This window comes from Lepidothrix coronata, unplaced genomic scaffold (genome assembly GCF_001604755.1).
Source record: "Lepidothrix coronata isolate B3197 unplaced genomic scaffold, Lepidothrix_coronata-1.0 Scaffold156, whole genome shotgun sequence".
Taxonomy (NCBI): domain Eukaryota; kingdom Metazoa; phylum Chordata; class Aves; order Passeriformes; family Pipridae; genus Lepidothrix; species Lepidothrix coronata.
In genome coordinates this window covers 1,156,124-1,176,453 of record NW_016690336.1, presented here as the reverse complement: position 1 = coordinate 1,176,453, position 20,330 = coordinate 1,156,124, and the positions used below count along the sequence as shown (strand labels likewise).

Below are 20,330 nucleotides of genomic sequence, written 5' to 3'. Positions count from 1 at the left end.
GTATCCTTTATGGGATATTGTGACCAGAAGTCTGGAAAAAGTAAAGCAAGGCCAGGGAGGAGCTCCTAGATCCTGGTTTTAAGTGGACTTGTGGTACATGTTACATGGGGTAGAAATCCCCCTGTAGCAGTGCTGGCTCTGGGGCTGACTCTGGGTGGGACACTGCACTCCTGGATGATCCCTGCTCCAGGGAGTCACAGCAAGACACCTCTCCTGCCTCCATGCACAGAATCCATCCATTCCTCTGGCCTTTTCATCCTCATTTAGAGAGATCCTGACCATAACCCTGCATTCCTTTTCTTCCCAGGCTGCATTTTCATGAATTCAGGCTTTTTTTCCATCCTGGTCCAAGCCTTAGAGATGACAAATGACTTCAGCAACAGCTTTCCTGACTTGTGGCTGTGGGGTTGGGAGGGACAGGCGGAGAAGTGGATGAGGTGACCTTCAGTTCCCAGCCCTTGTCCTCTCCTCCCCTCTCCTCCCTGAGCACAGACCACACTCTTTTCCTTAATCCCAGAAGGACTGCTCTGCTTGGAATAACCACCTTGCACTCAGCAAACAGCAAATACACCCTGGATCAGCCAAGGATCCTTCTGGGATCCATCCAGCCCCCACTGCATGAGGAGAAGACCTTGGTGACCAACCCTCACACCTCCACCCCAGCTCCCACTGCCGTGCTTTGTGTGGTGGATGGATGTGTCCATCCATCCCAAATCAGCCCTGCATCCATGGCCTAAAGCCAGGCAAGGATTCCTGGTGCTTTGTGATGGTGCTGGGCAAGGATGTGCCAAGGGAGAAGGCACAGCCTGGGCTGAACCACCAGCTGGTCTCTCCACTCCTCTGTTTTCCTCTCATCCCTGAGCTGAGCCCAGGATTCCTCAGGCGTGCATGTGAAATGGGAAGCACTTGTGAAACAAGCTCCAGAGGAGCTTGGCACATGTTACAAGCTTGCACTTCCTATATTTGGGGCAGGATTCATCCCGGCACAGCATCCTTATTAATTTGTCTGGGCTCTGAGCAATCCCATGCCGCTCATCTCACCTGTGCTGCTGACAGGGACTTCCCTGAGATCTGCCTGTTCAAACACCACAAGGATTTCCAGTGTTTTTCCTCGGGTTTTTAAAGGAATCTGTGCTGACAAATTGCTCACAGGCTTTACAAGGTGGCTTTGGGGCAGTGCTTCAGACAGGAGTTGGGAGCAGGATCACAGGTGGGGTCAAATGACACAGAGATGTGGATCTCTGAATCCTTTTCAGTGTGGAAAAGGATTAGCCAAAAAAACCCACTAGGAAGCAGGTAAAGGCAGAAATCAGGGAGAAAAGGGAGAAAAGGAAGAAAGCCCTTCCTCACACAGTGGTGGGTGGCCTGGGAAGCTCCTGCCATGGGATCCAGTTGATGTTCAGTGGGTACCTGTGTTCCAGGGTAAAGTTCATGGATCAGAAATCTATCAGGAGCCAGTGAAAACTGCAGAGAAGTCAAATTTGGGAGTGCATTGAGGGATTATAAAGCGGCAGTCAAACCAAACCCAACCTTTTTCCATATATCCTTGCCAGTTGTTCATAGAATCACTGGGGTTGGAAAAGACCTTTAAGGTCATTGAGCTCAAAAGTTCATATTGATTTTCCCTGCTGCTCATCCCTAAAACATTAAGTGCCCCCATTTTGTCCCAGGAAGGCAACGAGTTGGAGAAAGATCTGGGAAAACTCAAGTGATTATAACCCAGAGGGTCTCGTGTTCATAACACTACAAAGACACTCCACCAAAAAAACCCATTAAAAACTACAAGAACAACAACAACAAACCCAAAACCAAAAAAACCAAAATCTCCCAAACAAACAAACAAACAATCCCCCCCAAAAAACCAAAACAAATCAAACTCCAAAAACCCTCCAAACCAAAAGCCACAAACACCTTCATATTTTGCCAAACTAAATTAAACCGGGGAATTTTCCAAGCTGAGGATGGATTAACTGTTGTGGAGGGACCTAAATCTGCAGGATAGGATGAGGAACTTGTCTCCAGCAGGAAGGTGGGATGGTGGGGAGGGGGAGGTGGTGGCTAATGTTTTGAGAATGCTGTGGGAAGGAAGAGCATCCCTAGGAAAAGGCAGCCTGGGCTTTGAGGAGATGCTAAGGACCTGAATTCCCTGGAAAGGACAGGTGCAACACAGTGTGGTGGATCCCAGGCCACTCAAACCGTGGTTGCCCTGGGGCTTGAGCACAAGATGTTTCTTGGCTCAGAGGCAACGCTGTCCCAGGGCCCAGCTGGAAGCTGGACAAGTCCCGTGATGCCACGTTTGCAGGTGGATAAGCTGGAGGGGTCAGCGGGTTCTGTTGACTCCCAGAGAGGGAATGCCAAGAAATGCAGGAGCTGTTGGTTCACATGAACCTGGGAGTGACAGAGGGGTCACGGGGACACTGAGCTCCAGGGGACATTGGCTACCTGAACATGTGCTATGCCATGATGCCACCTGGCCCTTAGTCCCAAGAGGAAAGAAAACTCTGGGAAAAAGAGGAGGAAAGAAAACTCTCCATGACTTGGTGAGGAGTTTTAAAAATGTGTGTTTACAGCAGGGGGATCACCCTGGTGCAGACAGACCTACAGACTTCTGAGCACTTGAAGAAGCAGGTAGAGCTTGGACAAAATACCAGGGAAGGGAACAGAGCTGGGGAAGGGGCTGGAGCAGCAGGAGCAGCTGAGGGAGCTGGGGGGGGCTCAGCCTGGAGAAAAGGAGGCTCAGGGGGGACCTTCTGGCTCTGCAACTCCCTGACAGGAGGGGGGAGCCGGGGGGGTCGGGCTCTAGTCCCAGGGACCAAGGGACAGGAAGAGAGGGAACAGCCTCAAGGTGTGCCCGGGGAGGTTTAGGTTGGATATTGGGGAAGATTTCATCACTTAAAAGATTGTCCAGCCCTGGCACAGCTGCTCAGGGCAGTGTTGGAGTCCCCATCCCTGGAGGGATTTAAAAGCTGTGTGGATGTGGCGCTTGGGGACAGGGGTCAGTGCTGGCCTTGGCAGTGCTGGGTTAAGGGTTGGACTCGATGATCTTAGAGGGGTTTTCCAGCCTCAGTGACTCTGTGATTCTCTCTGTGCCTTGTCTTGCCTTGTCTTTATGGCTCTCAACCTCTTCCTGATCCTGCCCCCTTCATCCCAGGAAGCACCACGTGTTTGCCCTGGGAAGGGTCTTTTTTTTCCCCTCTTCTTACCTGGCCCTGTCTCTGCAGAGCCATTCTTGCCAAGGGCAGCCTTGCACTGATGATGCCTTGGACCCCAGTCCTGGCCTGGGGGGGGCTGCCCCACAAATAAGGCCCTGCTCAGATACCACTGAGGGAGGAGGGACAAGGGGTTAAACACCCCCAAATGTCTGTGGTCCTAAAAATAGCCAAGCTTTTCCCGCTCACGTTGACTCACCCATCACAGACCACAAATTCCTGAGACACGTCACGGGCTGTGGGGAAATCGCCTTTCCCTGCACTGCTCCAAACAGACCCTGTGTTTGTGTCACCCTCTGAGGGACAGCCCAGGCACGGGGGGTGATGCCATTCCAGTGCCAGGGGTGATGGTGCTGAGATGTGTCAGCAGAGATGGGCTTGACAGGATCGAGAGCTGAGTGAGCATCCTCACTCCCTCCTCCTTCTCCTGGGATTTCCTGGGGTCCTTTTCTAGGGGTTCAGCCCAGCCAGTGAGGGTTTCTATACATGCAGGTGCCTCCTCCACTGGAATAAGATGCCCAGCAGAAAGTAGGACCTTGTGTGTGTGTGTGTCTGTTCCCATCCAACTGGATTTCAGTTGTCTCTGGTTTGAGTCCCACTCCCTCTTCCAGCTCCAAATCCTCCCCCATCTCTTCCCAAGTGCCAGAGCTTTAACCCCAAATGGGAATGGCTCAAAGGCCCGTTCTTGAAGTGTCCCTCAGTAGACTCTCACTTAGTGGTTCCAGCTTAAGAGCAGAAATGCAGGAAAAACATAACCCGAACTGTTTTGGAGATGTGGGGACCAGGAGTCTGCCCAGCTGCCTCTGGACATCCAGGTGGGATCACAGCCAGGAGCAACACAGCCTCTGAAAGCCACCAGCTGACCCACACAGCCATGTGGCCAGGGAGGTGTGACCTCAGGAGATGGGATAGAGCAGTGGGTCCATGGTCCTTTGGTGCCAGCCAAGCCCCTTCTCCCTGCAGGAGCCTTCCCACCAAGAGATGTCCCCTCTCCAGCACCCAGATCCTCATGGTCCTGACCCAACCTGCCCAAAACTCTGCCCTTTGATCACTGGGGCCTTCTCCCACTGAGAGGAAGGTGCAGAAGGATGTGCTTCACATCTGCCCTGCTCGGTGTAGAGACCCCCAACCCACAGCTGGGGTTAAAGGAAAGGTTGTCACTGATATTTTGGGAGCCACTTCCTTCCCCTCCCCTCCTCCAGAATAGCTTTTTGTCTTTGGGTTTATTTTCTTTGTTGCATTATAAAGGTTTGACCCTGACGTGTTTTGAATGGATTCAAACGCGGCATTGAATTCCTCTCGGGATGTGGCTGCTTTGGGGAAGAGAGGGAGGAGGGAATTTCATTGTGTCCAACCTTGCAAACCTTTGGAGAGGAAAAGCAGGGTCTGTTTCTCTCTGCTGAGTCCTGTGTCCTCTCCCAGCTCCTCCCTAAGATCCAGCCACTCCCACACATGTCACTTGTCCCTGTTCAACAGCAGCTCCACCAGCACAACTCCTCCAGAGTGGGAAAAGTGGGATAATCATCTCCTGGCCAGCTCAGTCCTGGTCAGGTCCAACACAGACTCTGCCAAGACCTCACGGATGGATCCAGCTGCTTCTTGAGTGTTTGGAGACTCAACCACCAGGTAAATTAGTGCAAACCCAGGATCTCCCTGAGCATCCACCACCAGCTGCTTCTCCCTGCGCCGAGGGCTCTGGATGCACCAGGAATGGTTACAGAGGGAAATGGGAGCCTCAGGTGATGCCAACCTGCAAAGCTGGCTGCACAGAGGGGTTGTGTCTGCTGTGACAGTGACACTTGGCCCTGGGGGTCCCTGTGGCCCCCCTGTGTGATTTCAGGGGAGAAGGGACTCACACAGATGGCAAGGTGACAGAGTCACAGCCCCCTGTGACTGATGGCTTTGCATGTGGCTGAGACCTGTTTGTGGTGTTTATTCAGCTGGTGGATGCCCAGCTAATAATTTCACCCTCTTAAAATAAAGAATAAAAGCTCTGACAACAATCTGGCCTCTTGGCAGGGAGTCAAAGGGTCTTGGAGACCCCAGTTTTATTTTGGGCTGTCCCTTCTCCACCCAAAAAACATAAGAACTGGCTACCAGGACAAAAACTGTTGGTATTCTGGCTCAACAAACTTACAGAATTTACTCTGCAATTCAGTTTGCAACGAATGAATCCCCTTCCCAAACCTTGGCCATATCAGATCTCTCCTGGAGGCTTATGGACAACAGGGAGGAAAGGACTTTTGATTTGATTTTCCAAAATGAAGAGCAGAGAAATAACTGCAGCAGCATTGCCTGTGCTCAGGCTGGAGATCAGAAAATTGCTGATAACAAGGGAGGAAAAAAGCTCAATAATTTCTGTTCTGGCTTTGGAAAAAGCAGGCTGATGTTCTCATATTGCACAGGGACAACCAAGTGCTTTCTAGTCCATTAGTAACCCAGGAAGACACTCAATGGCATGGCCTTAGGATAAACATTTTTAAACAGTGGGTTCAAATTAATTTGCTCCCAAGAGTCCCATGGAGGGAGGACAAGGAGTGGTGTTGCCTGCTGCTCATCCTCTCTAAAAAATCCTGGGACTTCTCTCTGATCCCAGAAGGCTGGAAAGATGATAATTACAGGGCAATATAAAAAAAAAATAAAAGGGGGAGAGAAGAAGAACTGGAATGATACAGCTGAGCCTGGCAGAAAGTGATGCAGAGCTGGAGGGATGGAGCGTGGGAAGCTGTCAATATAAATAGATGGCTCATGCAAAGCAGCACTTCACAGATTCATTCAACTCCAGCAGGGGCAGGTTGTGTGAGATGACCCAGGCAGCTCCACAGATGGAAATGTGCTCGTGTGAGGTGCTTTGGTTTGGAGCGACAAGGTTATTCTGCTTAAAAAATGAGTTATCACGGAATCATGGAGTGGTTTGGGTTGGAAGGGACCTTAAAGATCATGCAGTTCCAATCCCCTGCCATGGGCAGGGACACCTTCCACTAGCCCAGGTTGCTCCAAGCCCTGTCCAACCTGGCCTTGGACACTTCCAGGGATGGGGCAGCCACAGCTTCTCTGGGCAACCTGTGCCAGGGCCTCACCACCCTCACAGGGAGGAATTTCTTTCCAACATCCAATCCAACCCTGCCCTCTGGCAGTTTAAAGCCATTCCCCTTGTCCTGTCTGCCCTTGTGAAAAGCTGCTCTCCCTATTCTTTATCCTTAAAGCTTTTGGTGGGGAATGCTGGCTCTTCACTGGATGCCAAGGGGCTGGGACAGGGGTGTTTCCAACTGGGTTTCGTGGAGGTCTTCCCATCTTCCCTGTGCAGCTGGTGATTAGAGAAAAAAGACTAGGAAGGGGAGGATCTCACTGATCCTTCCCCATTTCCCCCCCATCCTCGGAGCTTTTCAGGGATACCTCCCACCCGAGGTTGTCTTTGGAACCCCCTGAATGGTTTGATGCCGTCAGAGGACACTCTCCATGACACTGCCTGGTTCCTCCTCACTCAACCTGGTGGTGTTTCATCCTCCATAAATTTTTTGGCAGTGAATTTTTACATTTACAGTGAATTATGACCTCTAAGAAGAGCCACGTCATTTGGTTTCTCTTTAACCCAGTATTTGAGTCATCTCCTGTTACATTTTGAGGTAGAGAGAAGAGTCACCTCCCCTCATCCCTTCATCCCATAAACAGGCACTTTATTAACCCATTTTAGGCTCTACAGGAGCTGCATATACTTGAAATCTTAGTGCCTCTCAGGCACTTTTGAAAGTTAAAAATCACTGTCCCAGGCTATGGTTCCCCTCTTGTGACTCTTCTTTAGCCCTACAAGTCACTGGGATACCCACAAGAGGTGTCCCTGGAGCAGAAAGCATCTCCCTGCTGCCATTCCCACCTCTTATGTGGGACATGCAGGCCACTGCCCACCCCCAGGGAGGCAGAATCCCCCGAGGTAATTCATGCCAATTACTGCAATCAGCTAATTAGCAAACAAGATCGATTCAAATGAAGTTACGGTGTCAACAGCTATTATGCAGGCTTGTGTGTGCTGGAGTAAAGCCATCCTGGGAGGATCAAAAAGCCCTTGGAGATGGGAAATAGGGAGAGGTAAAGGGGATGTGGAGGGCAGAAGGGAAATAGGGGGAAAAGAAAACATGCCTGAGACAAATTAAGGAGGAGAAGTGTCAGGAATGGAAAGCGATCCAGGGAATTGCTTGTGAATTTGATGGGGATGATGGATAGGGATGGTGCCCACCAGCCAGGCAGGTTGGGATGAGAGGGAGAAGTCAGGTCTTCAGCTGGGAAATATCTGGACTCCTCTGCAGGACATCCCCCCAAAGGTGGGGAGCAGGGTGGGATTCATCCTGGCATTTTCCAGGGTGAAACAGCCTGGGAAGAGCTCTCTCCTCCCTGGCCATGGGACATCCCTACCAGTGACCTACACCAGAGCCAGCTCTCCAAGGAAAACTGATTGCCACTTCTGGAAGGGAATTGCCAGCCTGGGATGCAACAATCTCCCAGTGGGAGTTAGAGCCAGGCTTGTTCCATTTCTGCCTGCCACCATCTCCTTTGGGAAACCCGGAGCAGGACGAGGCCACGAGGATGTGGGGCTCGGGGACCAGTTCCCACCCGGAGCCAGAGCCTGGTGTAAAGCCTGCAGAGACATCTGCTAATCCTGCCCTAAGCCCTCTGTGATGGATTTAAAGGGTGTTTCTGTCGCTCACCCCCGGGATCAAGATCCTTACAGGATAAGTGTCCGAAGGAAATGAAGGGATTCTTCTTCCCCCAGTGGGGTGTGAAACAGAGACGCAGCTCCCGCTGGGATGCCCCTGGGGGGTGGTGTGCTGGTGTCACCTCAGAGGACAGGGACACCTGCTGCAATGCTGTGCTGGACTTTCAGGAGGGGAGTTTTGCTCTGGAGCTGACAGATGCCCTGGTTTTATCACAGCAGCTGGCCCAGAGAAACATTATCCGGCAGCCCAAATCTCTGCCTGTCTTTAAAACCCTGGAGAGGTGCAAAATTGCTTTTCACTCCAGAGCCAAGGGTAGAGAGCTGAAGAAAAGGGTTTTCACTGTTTCCTGTCCTGGTCAAAGCTGGGTTTGGGGCTATAAGGCCGTTGTTCTACCTGTCCTCAACTTCTCTGCTGAGGAGGAGGGGGGAGGACACCAACAGATTGATGGGAAAGTTCATTAAAGGAGGAAAAATGAAGTTTTCCAGCTTTGAGGAATAACCCGTGAGTGCTGGATGCATCCACACAGGCTGGTGCTGGGATAGCAGAGCTGGCCACTTGGGCATTCATGGCACGGGGAGGCTGCTCAGGTGACTTGTAGGACTCGTTTTTAAAACAAACAGATCCCTTTTATTGCCTGAAATCCCGAACCTCCGCCGGGAGGAAACGTGTGGAACAAAGCAACGCCACCATTAATCACCCCTGGAGCTTGGGGCTTGGCTGAGGCACCTCTTCCCAAAGCCATGGACCCACCTCCCACAGTGCTGGGCACCACCCAGCCCTGCTCAGAGCCCGGCTGGCCAGCCCTGCTCACCCTGCACGTTTCCATCCAGAGGGAAATAATCCCTCTTTTCATTCCCAGCTATCAGGAATGCACCACACCTGGTGCCCCTCGGGGAGTGTTTGCCGTCCTGGCGGGCGCCGGGGCCGGGTTGTTTGCCCAGGGATTTTTTTTTTTTAATTTTTTTTTTTAAATTAAATATTATTATTAAAAGCTAATTCTGGCCCCTGAGAGCGTGGAGGGGAGGGCAAAGCCCTTGGCTGGCGCTGAGGAATGTCAACAGGCCCTGGGTTGGTTTGGCCAGTCCCGATGGTGTCACAAAACCCTCCAGAGCTGCAGCGGACGAGTTTGTCCAGGTTTCTCTGCTGGAAAACAGCCTGGCTGTTGCCTGCAGGGGGATTACCCACCCCAAACACGTGCAGGTGGCACATTTCACCGCTTTAGACACAAGATCGGGTTCTAAAACACCTCCTCATAGTCCCCAGGTTGGCTCCCATTCCATACAATCCCTTGGAGGGGCCGAGGGAAGCTCAGCTTTGCAGGGTTAGGGATCAGGCCAAGGGCCACACGAAGCACCAGCAGCAGAGCACAAAACACATTAAAAACTTCCCACTCAGGGCTCGACAGCACTAAAACCCCTCCTGGGTGTTGGGGACACCCCAATCCCCAAAGAGATCAGCCCCTGGGGCTTGGAAAACCACCGGGAGGGAGGGAGAGGGAGCGTGGCAGGCAGGAGGAAGAGCGCAGCAGTCCATGGGAAGGAGGAAGGAGGGGAGCAAACTCCTGCTGTGCAGTGGCTGGCCAGGGCCCAGCCAGGCAGCAGGGATTTATTGGTGGCATTACTGGAGGAGCCAGAGCCGTGGGGAACATCAGGGGAACATCCCTGAGCCTGGCACTGAGCTGAGCTTTATGGGCTGTGCTCAGCCTGCTCCTGAGACAGGTATTTATGACCCCACTGAGCTGAGAGCGGGTGGAGGTGTGGGTTCTCCTGGCAGAGGCCTTTTAAGGAATGTATTTATTTGAGGAGGGAGAAATTTGAGCCAAGAACAGGTCCTGGTCTTTCCCAGAGATCCCTGCCCTGGGTAGTGACCAGAGTGCCTGGGGGAGGAGAGCTGTGGGAGTGCAGCTCTGCCTGTCTCATCCCAGCATCTCTTATGATTTTGGGGATGTTTTCATCCTCTCCTTTCTGCCCTGGCCTCTCTAAGCCACCTGAGGAGCCACTTCAGCTGATACCCATAACAGGGACAGCCTTCCCTGGCTTTCCACCCCACAGTTTGGGAGGTGAGATGCATGGTCTGGCCAAAACAAACACCAACACGTCCCTGTCCCCTCTCCCTCATCTCCTTACAAACACACCAACATGTCCCTGTCCCCTGTCCCTCCTCCCCCTACAAACACCAACATGTCCCTGTCCCTTGTCCCTCGTCCCCTTGCAATCCCCTGCATTGCTGGAGGCAGGAGCCCCCACTGCAGGGAAGTGTCTGAGTCCTCCCATCCCAACACCTCCGCTGGGATGGCTGGGCTGTTACTCCAAGTGCTTGCCAAGGGCAGAGCTGGGGATGTAATGAAGGCAACGGTCCATGGGGAGTGGAACGAGCCTGTACTAGATCAGCTGATATAATTAGAAAGCAGGGACAAGGAGATGAGCTCCTGTGCCCGAAAGCTGGGCTGTTTTTTCCAGCTCCAGCAGCTGGGCTAATAAAAGCTCCGACCTCCCCTTGTGCATCATCTCCAGCTCGTGCCTGCGGGGCACTGCCATGGCTGGGAGCTGGGGAGGAGCTCCCATCCATCAGTGTTCCCAGGGATGGGGCACCTACAGCCTCTCTGGGCAGCATCTGCCACCGTCACCTCAGCCAGTCTGTCTCCTCTTGTCCCCTTGCCCTGGGCCCAGTGGGTCTGGGCACTGTCTGTCCCCCCCAAACCAGAGGGGGATGCTCACCCAGTTGGCTTTGCCTACTGGTTTCATGTCCAGGTTGTCTCTCCTCATGTTTTGATGCAGGAAATAAACCCAAAATGGCCCCAGAATGAAAACCAGCCTGGTGAAAGCGGGGAGGAGACAGTGGATTTGCATGGGAACATCCCCACCAAGTGAGATGACAGGCTGGGAGAGCTGGGGGTGTTCAGCCTGGAGAAGAGAAGGCTCCAGGGAGACCTTCCAGCACCTTCCAGTGCCTAAAGAGGCTCCAGGAGAGCTGGAGAGGGACTGGGGACAAGGAGTGGAGGGACAGGACAAGGACGAAGGGCTTCATGCTGATAGGGGGCAGGGTTAGATGGGATATTGGGAAGGAATTGTTGACTGGGAGGGTGGGGAGGCCCTGGCACAGGTTGGGCAGAGAAGCCGTGGCTGCCCCTGGATCCCTGGAAGTGTCCAAGGCCAGGTTGGATGGGGCTTGGAGCAACCTGGTCCAGTGGAAGGTGTTCCTGGTCATGGCAGGGGGTGGAACTGGATGATCTTTAAGGTCCCTTCTCAACCCAAACCATTCAGTGATTCTATGAAATCCCAACCCCACAAGCCAGAGTTTCCCCATGGAAGAAGGAACAGGGTGAGGTGCCCATTCATCTGCAAACCCACCTCATCTCCTCTGGCAGCATTTACTCCCCTCATAACCCCCAAAACTTCCAAACTGACCTCACAAGTAAGGATTTAGCTGGATTTAGTGTCAGAAAACCCTGGCCGTCTGGAGAGTGCAGAACATGCCCGGGCAGGCTGGAGCAAGCAATGTTCCTGCTGGATTTATGGGACATAGACATCTGGTCTGGAGACAAAGAGGTCCATTAAGTCCTACTACACGGCCTTGGGGCCGGAGGGAAGGAAACATGGAAGTTTGCTGAGCCATACAGGGTCTACAACAAGGTATCCTGAAATCCTGAGCCTAGAGAGAAGACTGGTCCTATGGGTGTATAGGAGAGGCACATGGATGCAGGATGAGACCCAACCAACCACCCTGGGCTTGTTCTCACCTCCCCTGCAAAACAACTCCCCCATCCCATCCTCCTCCCAGTCTGTCCCTGGCAGGCACGGATCTGTCGGGCATCACTCCACAGCCCTTCCGAGCAGGGAACCAATTTCCTCCAGTGCTGGACACACAGCCAGCCACTGCTTATCCCAGGTTTTGTTCCTGGCTTGGATCATTATTTTTATTACTGGCGCTGGGCTTCCAGAGGAAAACATATCTTTGGGCCACATCCCAAGGGATTTGGATAATTCGTCACCCGCAGACGCACATATATTTATTTAAAAGCGCCTCTTGTTATGTTACTTGGCAACTTCCGAGCCCGTGTGTTTCTCCAGCTGATAAATATTTGTGAGGTTGGTTGTGTGAAGAGCAGCATGTGTTAATGATCCGATTGCCTTTTTTCCCGGCCTTCCTGCAAAGGGAACGGGCTCCGTTGCCCGGCGGAAAAGGATCTGGGGATGCTGGTCCACAGTGGCCCACACCAGGTGTGCCCAGGTGGCCAAGAAGGCCAAAAATAATGTGACCAGCAGGACTAGGACAGTTCCCATCCCCTGTGCTGGCACTGCTGAGGCACCTCCAGTGCTGATGCCAGTTCTGGGCCCCTCAGACAAGAGTGATGCTGAGGGGCTGGAGCGTGTCCAGGGAAGGGAACGGAGCTGGGGAAGGGTCTGGAGCACCTGGAGCAGCTGAGGGAGCTGGAGGGGCTCAGCCTGGAGAAAAGGAGGCTCAGGTCAGGGCTGCTGTTGGTGAAGCCATCCCAGATCCTTCTGCACACAAGGGCTGCCCATGGTTGGCATCGTCCAGTGATGCTCCATGTGCTGGAGTTGTCATCCCATGAGCCCTCCTACTTTAATCCAAAGGAAAATCCAAAATGTTTCCAGCCCCTGTAACCACTCCCAAACTCAGTGCACACATGTGAGAAGGAAGGTGCCAGCCACGGGGAGGAGATGGAAGGCAGACACGGTCACCGAGACTCGTGGTGGGTCAAATTCCAGCAAGACTCAGACAAAACTCATCCTTCTGACTCGGGAACCAGATAAAGCCAACAGGATCCACATGTTCATGGCACAAAAAAAAACAATTTTGGGAGAGAGAAACTCAGCTAGGATCCCTGTGAGGCTGATTCCCAGCCTTGCAGCAGCTCCACTGAGCTGGAGCAGGAGCTCCTGCAGCTCCTCCAGTGGCTCAAGGGGACTTTCAGCTCCCTCTGCCAGGAGAGCTCTTGGCTCCAGCCAAACCTGGATCATAAGGCATAAACCATCCCTCTTTCCTGACAGCTGCCTTAACACTTGTGTTTGCTTTCCTTGCTGTTTAAGGAGCTACAGGGACCTTCCTGTCCTCCTCAGGGGGTGTCAGCGTGGTCCTTTCCCCCATGGGGCCGTGGGGTGATGGGAGATCTGAGTTTGGGGTGCATGTTGGGAACCACCCAGCTTATTGCAGGCTCTCAAAGTCCTTGGTCCACCACCACCTCCAGGATGGAGCATCACAGCCTGGAATGGTTTGGGATGGACAGGACCTTAACAACCATCCAGTTCCAACCCCCCTTCCATGGGCATTCACTAGACCAGGTTCCACGAAAACGACTCCCAGGTTGTGGAAAGCACAACCAGACAATAAATCCAGTGACCCAGAGTGGAGTCCAAAGGCTTTCCCCATGGAGCAGAGGTGAGGATGACCTGGAGGGACTGGGGGGTCCCTGCCTGCTCCCCCATCCTGAGGGGCAGCAATGTCTGGGCTCCTGGCCTCATGCCTCCATTTCACTTTCAGATCCCTCAAATAATAACCGTGTTTGCCAGCTCCTGTGACAGGAATGACTAATGGGAAAGATCCTCTGTGAAGGGAAACAAGAAATCTCCGTGTTTCACCCTTTGTTTGCTGGATTTCTCTCACATCCCCGGGCATGGCTGGGCTCAGTTCCCCCTCACCACAAAGCAGATTTTAAGCCCTGCAACAGTTCCAGCAACACCCCCTTAACTCTTAACCTTCCCAGTTGGGACATAACTCCCTTCAGAAACTTTTTGCAGCCCGGTTCATCCACATTCCTGCTCCACACGGAGTTATCGCTCAGCGAGTGCCTCTGCCTGCTGATGCAACGTGGTTTTCACAGCGCATTTGGAAAACACCCTCCCCATCTGCCTGTTTTTTGCAAGTCAGGGGACCGTCTTTCTTCCTACTTCCTGTTTTTCCTCGGGATGGGCAATCAGAGGTGCCCTTATCATGCACCACGCCGTGGCGATGTCCCTGTGTTGGGTGCAGCAGTGGGTGCCCAGGGCTGATGCTGCAGCCCCCGTGGGGCTCTACCAACCCCATCCTCTTGTAGGACAAGCTGCTGCTGTCTCCCAAATATATACAACCAGATGTTGGACTTTCAGATGCTTTTCTCCCTCCTCCTTTTTGGATCTGGGGGATGGTCCCTTGGGACATCAGCCCGGTGACCCAGCAAAGAAGAGTTTGAGGAGGAGGGAATCTCTTTCCTGTGTGGAGCCATGCAGCTGCTGGCACTGCTTTTTAAATGCCCACCGCTACCTCAGGGAGCCCATTTCAGCCCCTCCACACATTTCTCCTCTTCCCTGTTGCCACCACAAAGCCACCACTCAGGACAACCGTGCCCTGTTCCCTCGCGTGAGCCCGGGCAGCGCAGACAGGGGATGACACCGCTCTGGCATTTCCACGCCTGTTTTCAGCCCATTCGCCTCCCAGCCTTTGCAGAAAATAAATTCCCCAGCCAGGCTGAACTCGGATGACAGCATCGCTGCTATATATAGCCACGGCAGATCGCCGCTGCTCCAACCAGGGCCACACATAAACAAACCGCCCGGCGCACGGAGCCCTGCGCGGAGAGGGCACGGGAGAGGGGACCGCGCGGGATGCGGGAGCCTCCCAGCCCTGCCCGCTCCAAACCGGGGGTGCTCGGAGATCCTGCGCTCCCTTGTCATGCCAGCACCTCCCCGGAGGGCTCGGCTGCCGGGCATAATCCGCCGCCGGAGCGGGTTTGAGGATGAAGGATGTGCTGGAGGGTGTCGAAAGCAGAGCACGGAGAGCTGAGGGAGTTGCCAAAGGTTATCCCGTGGGGCGAGTGGCATCCCCCGGCTTGGATCGCACCCGCTGATTCCCGGCTTGAATCAAAGCAGCTGTTGGCATCCCCCTCCCTCCTGCTGTGGGGCAGAAAATGCCAGAAAATGACCCGCTGCAGCCATGCCCACCCCTCCTACCTCCACTCCACAGCTCCCTGCAGCCCTCCTGCCTGCATCTGCCTGCTCCGCTCCCTGCCCGACCCTATGCCATGGTACACGGGGATCCGTGGAGCTGCACGGAGATCCATGGAGCTGCACGGGGCTGCATGGAGCTGCACGGGGCTGCATGGAGCTGCACAGGGTTTCATGGAGCTGCACGGGGATCCGTGGAGCTGCACAGGGTTTCATGGAGCTGCACAGGGATCCGTGGAGCTGCACGGGGATCCATGGAGCTGCACGGGGATCCATGGAGCTGCACGGGGATCTGTGGAGCTGCACGGGGATCCCTGGAGCTGCACGGGGATCCCTGGAGCTGCATGGGGCTGTGTGGGGTGTGGAGCCGAGGGAAGAGGTTGTTGATGTGCAGCAGGGTCCATGCCTGGCTCACTGGCAGGCCTTGCCCTCCTTCCCCAGCTCCCCACGTGGGGAAGAGAACCGGGATGCTCAGGGGGTGCTAAAGGGGAATCTTAAGGGGTGCTCAGGGGATGCTCAGGGGGTGCTCAAGGAATGCTCAGGGAATGCTCAGGGGGATGCCCAGCAGGGTGTGGAGCATCCAGCAGCCCAACACCCTCCTCTGGACCAGAGGGGTCATCCAGCCGGCGGAGAGGGGGCCGCTGGCATCCACAGGTCCCCAGGCTCTCGCCTGGGCTCCGAGGAGTGGATGGGGTGGCAGAGGGGGGTCCCTGCGCCCCTCGGGCACACCCACAGCGCCGGATGGGGCTCTGTGCTGCACTGCAGCAGCTCCGGCCCCTCTCCCTCCCGGAGAGCTGGCAGAGGGGGTGCCCACCCTCATCCTTCCTTCCCCACGGCCCCCTCCCCGCCTGCTCCAAGCCCCGATGCCGGGCCAGCGGGCGGGATGAGCCATCGGGAGGAGCAACAACCTGCTCCTCTCCCGCGTGGGGATGGAGCCCGCGGGTCTGGGCCCCCCGGGAGCAGAGGGCAGCGGGGTGGGTGTGCACCCACAGCCCTGCCAGCGTGAGCCCATGGCTTGGGGGCTGCGATGGGTGGGGGGAAACACTCAGTGTCCACATCCTTGCAAAGCCAGGGAAGCATCAGTGCCTCCTGGGGTGCTGTCCCAAGTGGGGAACCCCGCGCTGGGGTGGGAACATTGGATACCCAAGTCCTCGCAGAGCCAGGGAGGCATCGGTGCCTCCTTGGGTGAAGCCCCAGGCGGGGAGCCCCGTGTCATGACGTCCCCCCACGTCCTCCCTCCCTCCCCACCGCCGCTCCTGGGCGAGGGCCACCCAGCACCGAGGCAGATGACATAATTCCCAGCAACTGCACGTTAATCACTCGGCCGCCAGCAACCTCCTTCCCGGGAATCCAAGCCCCAGCCCCAGCCACCGCTCCCCTCCCTGACATCACTGCCAAAGAAATAAAGAAATAAATAAAAAAGAAGACTAGGAAGGGGTGAGGAGGGGGAATAACCTGGCCCTGGCACTGGCACACAGGTCTGCCCCCCGCTCCTCCCCGCCTCGCACTCTATTTTTGGGTGCTGTCATATCCCAACGGCCCCGCGGGGCCAAATCCAGGCAGCTGCGACTTTAGGCACAAACAAGGCTTCCTCCCCTCCATCACACCCGAAATCGGCGCTGGCAGCCCATCCTCCACTCCCACCCCCTCCCCAAAATCTTCCCCTCCCCCCCCCAAATTACATCTGGGTGGGTGGTTCAGGCGAGCGAAGCTCCGGCATCAGGTCCCCCACCTCGCTCTCCGTGCACCCCGCACCTCTCCCACCCCCAAGAGACCCCCCCCTCCCCGTCACCCCGCACCCCATCCCACTCCCCCCACTCCCAGTGCCGCTTCCCAGTTCCTCCCAGTTCCTCCCCACCCCGAGCCTTACTCTTGGCGGGGATGCTGGGGCTGCGCCGGTGCCCGGCGGCGATCGCAGCGATGTGCGGGAGCGGGCAGGGATCGGGCAGGGATCAGGGATCGCAGCCGGGCGGCCGCTCCCGTCCGAGGGGTCTCATCTCATTTTGTCCTGTGTCACCAACACACACACACACACACATTCGCAGCCACGTTTCCCCCCCCTTCTTGCGGCAAACGGCGGCCAGCCCCGACCCCACCCCCTGTCACAGCAGCAGCCTAACAGCGAGGACTGGGAGGATGGAGGAGGATCTGCTCGCCTTCCCTTTAACTCTTCCCTCGCCACCTCTCCCGGACAGGGCTCTGTCCCCAAGGACCTGGCTGGGGATGCTGGGATGCTCCATGGACCCCTCCACCCTTGTCCCCTTCCCCCACGGGGCTCCTGGACAGGGGATATTTGGGGTCTGGTGGTGCCTTGGCTCAGTGCCCTGCAGCCTCACCGTGTCTCATTGCCCTCAAGACCCCCAAAAAAGAGCCCCCCAGTAAGGCTGAGCCCCGACATTGCCCCATGCAGGGGGTCAGGGGGTGTCTCGGGGGCACGGTTGGGGTTTGAGGGGCACAGGCAGCCCCTCGGTGACAGACAAAGCTGGGGGGTGGGAACCAAGCCTGTATTCACCATGGAAATCTCAGTTTGGTCCCTGTTTTCCCCCTGTCTCCAAGGGTAGAGCCCTTTGGGAGGGCACAGCCTGAACCCCTGGGGGTCTCCAGTGGGGGTGGGATGGGGAAGTAATGTCAGTCTCCAGTCTCATGGAGAGCTCCCACCCTCTGAGCTCGCAGAGGAGGCAAACTCCCCGAACTCTCTTTTACACAGATTAACTAAAAAAGGGACATTCAAATGGCCAACGACTCAAACTGAAGGCAGGGCAGGTCCTGGCAGTGACACAGCACAGAATTGTCTTCTCCAAGGAGGAATGAGGGGTGCCAGAGGAAAAAGGAAAAGCTCCTGAGGCTGGTGGCACATGTCCCTGCCTCCAGCTTCACCCCAACACTGGGGCTGCTGCATCAAGTTTGTATCCTGCAGCACACACAGGCTCTGCTTCCCTTGGCCTTTCCATGGATGGATGGAGCTTACACCACTCCTGCTCACCTGTCAGAAGTCCCAGGAGAGAGGAAAGAGGCAGGAATTACTGCCACTTAATTCTGCTGCTTTCCAGTGAAATGGCAGGGCAGGTAATTAATTATCCCTGCTAATGGTGCCGGACAGGCACTCGGCTGCTCCCACAGAACTGCAGGCACCGAGTGTCTCCCTGCACAGGTTGTTGCTGACAGAGATCCAGAGGCTGTGTGTGATCCTCCTTGGATGGAAAGGGCAGCTGAGGCTCTGTGATTTACTTAGTCAGTCACCTTTGAGGACCGGGATTAGAGCCTGGGACAAAGCCACTTCTCCTGTGGATGGGATTCTGCTGCTTCCCACCAGCACTGCCAAGCAATGGAGCAGTTCATCTCCTGCATGGACAACTGGTTCTGGTCCTGCATGGACAATTTTGCTGTGAAATCTGACAGGGCCAAGAGAAAGAGCAGAGCTGCTGGTAGAGGATGGAGAAGGTCAGGTCAGACATGTATCCTGGGACTGTCCCACCAGAGATGAAGATGTGCCCAGGACCCAGCAGGATTATCCCTGTCCGTGCAAAGCAGTTCAGAAGCCAACAGTGTTCACAGGTAGCCTGGTCTCCTTTGAGCCTGGTGGTGCAGCCCCTTTCAGGGGTCATGCAGGGGTAGAGGGTGTCTTACAGGAATCTGCCACTGCCAGACTCAGATGAACCCCCCCTCTGGTCCTCACCTGGTCACACACCTCCAGGACTGAGCACCAATGTGGAGAAAGGCACACCTGAGGGAGGATGAGCTCCAGCTGCCCTCTCCAAGGGCCACTGGGCTGCCCCTGGACACCCTGAGGGGATGAAGAGGGAATCTGCACATGTCCCCCCATCCAATGATGCCTAGGCTGGGGAAGGGCCAGTTTTGTAGCTGAGAACCAGAATCACAGAATCATTTAGGTTGGAAAAGACCTCTAAGATCACCGAGTCCAAAAGTTAACCCAGCACTGCTAACAAGAGGATGCCCTGATGATGTTGCAGCTCCACCAGGTCAGCCCAGCATCCTGTCCCCAGCTGCAGCTGTGCATGGACACTCAAGGAAAAGCAAACCCAGGACGATATTTCCCCCTAAAATTCTCCAACCCCAACAAGGGAGAGGCTTTTTTGCCAGGCTGAGAACCCTCAGTGTGCTGTGTGTCCCCACTGAGTCCACCCCCACGGCAAGTCATTGCTTCCTTTGGCGTGGGTTGAAGCCCAGAGCCTGTAGGACACCTCACATGTTTTGGGTTCACTCTCCTTTTCAGTGGCTGAGTCTTTTTATAAGGATTACCCTGGGAGTAGCATTGGGACAGCAGGTTTTCTGCTCTCCTCTCCTACCCCGCTCTTGATCCCTTTCCAAGCAGTGCTTGCAGATGCCATCACTCTCCACGCCAGGCTGGGATGAGCTCCCTCTCCAGAGGACAGCGCTCTGCCTCTGCTCCTTGTCCTCATCCCAGCCCCTCCAGCAACCCGAGTGGACTTTGTTTTCCCTCATTTGCTGAGTGTTTTGTGTGCCTTGCTGTGGTTATCATGCTCCAGCCGTCAGATTGCAGCGAGTCCCAGGGAGAAGGTGCCAACTTTAACATATGCCTGAACAGTTCTTTTCAGACATATACAAACTGGAACAATGCCTCGCTGAGAATATGCTTGTTGGTGCAATTTGCCAACTGTGGTTTCAGATCTGCTCTTTTCAGCACGCACCAACTATTTGTAGACAGTGCAAAAGCCGGGATAGCCATGGGCTGAGGGGGGCTCTGGAAGGCTCTCTCCAGGAAGGGAGGAACCAGCCTAGGGCTGAGCAAAGACCTCTGTGTAGCACAAATAATGTTCAGATCAAACATTTTGCTTCCAAGAACCTCAGTCCCTTTTCCCCTTTGCTCATAGCGTGTGGCCAGCACTGGACAGTCACTCTGATTTCTCTACTATGAACTATGAGCAGGTTCTCACCTTGTGCAAGCAGGACTTTGCTCAACTCATCACATCTCCTGGGTTCAAACATCTCCCAGTGCTTCCTCCATCACTGGCGTTCACCTTTCAGGTAGGACATCACTGGGATGTGACTCCAGTGCTCCTGGACCTGAGGCACAGAGCCAGCCAGGGTGTCCCTACTCTGCCGTGTCCTTGGAAAAAGGACTGATGAACCTTGGCTGGACATTCCCTAACATCTTCCCAGACACCATGGGAAGGTTTGAAGGAAGGGCAGGAAGACCATAACAAGGTGGTCTTGGGTTGTCTGAGGAGATGGTCAAGCTTTCCCAGTGGTCTCTCTGGGTCTGAGGAGGCAGAGTTTTCTCACCATCACTGATCAGGACTTGGCTGTGCCCTTGCCCACGTGCCTGCCCTCATCTTGCAAACTCCCAGGGCAGGGATCACGTCCTGTTCCTCGCTGGTGAGACACCCCCTCAGCCGGCGCTGCTGGATGCGGGAATGCCGACGAGCTGGTCCAAGAGCAGGAGGGTCAGTGCTTGAACTGCCTGTTCCCCGTGGAGATCGGCCAAA

At 55.0% G+C, this 20,330-nt stretch overlaps 1 protein-coding gene across 1 annotated transcript in view; it reads right to left on the bottom strand.

Moving 5' to 3' along the window:
- Positions 1-16,935, bottom strand: part of LZTS3 (leucine zipper tumor suppressor family member 3) — a 51,555-nt gene extending 34,620 nt beyond the window's left edge. Inside the window, exon 1 of the mRNA XM_017829005.1 lies at positions 16,733-16,935. The gene's annotated coding sequence lies outside the window, so the exon portion shown is untranslated. The remainder of the gene's footprint in view (positions 1-16,732) is intronic.
- Positions 16,936-20,330: the final 3,395 nt, after the last annotated feature.